The sequence below is a fragment of the Cibotium barometz genome, chromosome 27 (genome assembly GCF_041138505.1).
Source record: "Cibotium barometz isolate CiBa-2024 chromosome 27, ASM4113850v1, whole genome shotgun sequence".
NCBI lineage: Eukaryota > Viridiplantae > Streptophyta > Polypodiopsida > Cyatheales > Cibotiaceae > Cibotium > Cibotium barometz.
Genome location: NC_141072.1, coordinates 22,769,114 through 22,772,600, shown reverse-complemented (window position 1 = coordinate 22,772,600; position 3,487 = coordinate 22,769,114). Strand labels below are relative to the sequence as shown.

Sequence of the window (3,487 nt, the reverse complement as noted above, 5' to 3'; positions counted from 1 at the left end):
CTCTTTTATTATTTGGTGCTCCTCAGCTTCTTCCCTTTCCACCTGCTTCCATCCAATTCAAACTTAGAGACTTCATGAGTTCCACTGCATCATGAATGTCTCTCTTCAAAGTGTCCTCCTGTTTAGGAACAACAACAGCTTCTCTTTCAAGATGCATACTCTCAATCTCTGACATCTTCACAAACTTCTTCGGCTCTTCCTGTATTCCCATCTGCCTCAGACGCTTCACCTTCCACTCCTTCTCTCGAGCAACTCTGACAGCATCCTCAAAGCTATCCAAGTTCTTCAGCTCCACCTTCAGACGGAGGGTTGGCTCAAGACCAGCCACAAACCGATCTCTCTTTATCATCTGCGGGGGTACTTCAGGAATCAAAGCCTCACACCATAGACTCCACAGTCTACCAAACTCTATCAGATACTGATCCACATCCTGACCATCCTTCTGCTGAATTTTACACAACTCCTTCCACACATCATTCCGACTCCTTACACAGGTAAACTGTGCCAAAAATGCAGCTCTGGCTACACGGTATCTTGTTGATGAGCATTCCTGTGTGTAGTCACAAACATCTGTAGCCATGCTTTTGCATCACCCTATAAGCAATAAGTCAAAATCTGAGAGGATTTCAGGAGTTGCCATGTCTTTCATCAAGGCTGTAAACTCCATCTTCTCCAAAAACCTGATTGCACTCTCCTGTGGCAATCCCCAATACTCTGGAAAATCCTGAGCCATCTTCTCAACCTTTCTTCACACAAACCCCTGTCTTCTCTCACAAACCGAAGGAAATTTCTTCCTCTGTGGGGGCACCAAAAAGTGATGACACGGAAGCGGTAAAGCTGTTTACGCCTTTATAGAGTATCACACTTCCATACTCAGATACAAACACACCCAGAACACCAGACCCAAGAGCATAAACAAGACTTTATTTCAGAACAAATCTTCGTCTCTACAAAGTTGGATATCTAGAATATTCTCAGAACAATCCTCCTCTAACACCCACTCATAATCTGCCCACTCCCTCTCATCTATGTAAATTACAACTGACCAATACCCTGTATCACTATCAGAGTATACAATCTCAAACATTGAGGGATCTTCAAAATACAATTCGTGGATATTTGGACCCAGCTCAAGAACAAGATACATTTCTGTAGTAGGCTACCCTCCAAGCTTCTGGCTATCACGAGTTGCATCCCAACAAAGCAAATATATATACAGCGCTGTCAGCACTGGTCGATTTTCTTGGAGTTAGTGCCACCCTTGCCTTCTTTCTCGAGTTGATGTGCTCTTTTCTTTCTAGAGTTGACACTGCCACCACCCTCACCTTGTTACAGTGGACGCCACCACCCTTACATGGCTTAACTGCAGTGACGTTTTTCTTCCTTTACTCTGCTTATTACTACACTCCTCCCTCCTTTTTGCTTACTCTCTCTTAACCATAAGCTGGTTGCCACATGCTTGCCAGACCTCTTGCTCCTTCGTCTGTGTGTGAGCAATGGCGATCCGACCTCTTCCTCTCTGCTCTCGCTGGTTGCACAAGATATGGCTTGCTACTCTTCTCTCCACTCTTTGCTATCCTAGCGTAAGAGTTCCTCCTCCTTTCCTATTGCTGATGCTCACTGTCTCTTTACTTAGTTGTCGACGCTCCCTATTCTTCTCTCTCCCTCGCAGTGGACGTGCCAACTTATTCTTTTGGCTTCGTTGCAGTTGGCGCCACCTTTCTGCTTCTCAGCAGTCCACACTCTCTCCTTCTTTACTGTCAGCAGTCGTGCCAAAACCCCTCCTCCATTCCCTTACAGTTCCCAGCGTCCTCTTCCGTTTTACTGCCCACGCTGCAGTTCACGACTCCCTCCCCTCTACTGTCGGCGCCTTTCTGTTTTCTTTTCAGAGATGCCCTCCTCCCATATACAGCATGTCTATCCTCTTGTTGACGTGTGGCCCCTCACATACCTTTGGGGAGTGCAATGAGGGAGACTTGCCAAGGTATTATTGGCAGCTGCCACCTTCCCTTATTTTCTAGAACCCTCAAGCCTAAATTTTCATATTAAACTTAATTCGTTTAAGGCTGTTCACATTACCTTAAGTCACATCCCATAAATACCACTCACGCCATTTATCCTTTGCCCAGATGGCATTAGCACCTGCATCCGTTATCTCCATTCATACTACACATCTACAAAGGGCATGCCCAATATGAATGGTCAGCATCTATGCAGGCACTGGCACACACACACTCACCCGAAGGTTTGCTGACAAAAGAAACAAGATCTCCACATCCTGTGGATGATGCAGGGCCTGATGGTTATGCCTCCACTCCTCGTGCCTAGGAGATTTTATCTCAACCAAAACTCAGAGCTGACCCAAACTAATTACATATTTCCTGACACTCTCAGTACTCTGCACAGTATGTACACATCATCAGCCTCTATTTTTATCCACACACCTTGTTTAGGATTTAGCATGGCTTCTTCTTGGCCTTTGATGGTCTTAAGTCTTAAGTAGATTCATAACTTGCACGGCATGCATCAAAGCCATCAAAGGGTCAGACATCTGAGTCATGTTGGGAGCAAACACCATAGAAATGTTGTGTGCATTCATCTTATTATACCCTTCCTCTTGCACGACGTCTGCCATCAAATTGATGGCCCAAGTCAGAGAAAGTATAACCTTGGTGTGAGAGAGAAGGATTGTTCTTGATTCATCTTCTCTTCCAAAGGCTTTTCTAACGTGTTAAGATCCCATGGCTCATTTTGCAAGAAGAGCCTGGCTTCTTCTTGGTCTTTGATGGTCTTAAGTCTTCAGTAGATTCATAACTTGCACTGCATGCATCAAAGCCATCAAAGAGTCGGACATCTGAGTCATGTTGGGAGCAAACAACATAGAAATGTTGTGTGCATTCATCTTATTATACCCTTCATCTTGCACGACGTCTGCCATCAAATTGATGGCCCAATTCAAAAGCGCTGCTTGGGTTGGGGGTAGCGTTCTGACCACAAGGCAGTGGTCCTCTGTATTGCACTGCATGACTTGGTCGGCGGGTGTGAGGCTATCCACACACCTTTGGGCAGTTCCCTAAACCACGCCTTGATAAGACCTGCCAAGCAATGGACATCAATGTCATATGGCACAATCCCCTTGTTTAACTGGTCTCTTAGATGCTCCTCTTGCCTTCAGCAGGCAGACCACCTCGATCATATAGCTTCTCTTGTAGGAGCAGCAAAATCACTGTTGCCTTTTCCATCATATGAGCACTGCATGAACTCACCTGACACCCGTTCTTTTGTTATCCGCAACCATGGGGGCAGACGAAAAGACCATAGCTCTCAATTCAGAAACTGTGATTTGAGCAGACCCAGAAGGAACCAACGAACTAGGGCAAGAAGAGTAGCAGTCCGAGTCAGTGGGCTCATTCGCAAGGGCAAGGGCAAGGGCCAGGTAGACAGCGCTTCCGCTTGTGATCGAGGTGCGGTCTGTCTGCTACTTGTG

The 3,487-nt window shown here is 46.0% G+C and overlaps 1 pseudogene; it reads right to left on the bottom strand.

Moving 5' to 3' along the window:
• Positions 1-2,575: 2,575 nt before the first annotated feature.
• Positions 2,576-3,258, bottom strand: LOC147623185 (rho GTPase-activating protein 2-like; annotated as a pseudogene).
• Positions 3,259-3,487: the final 229 nt, after the last annotated feature.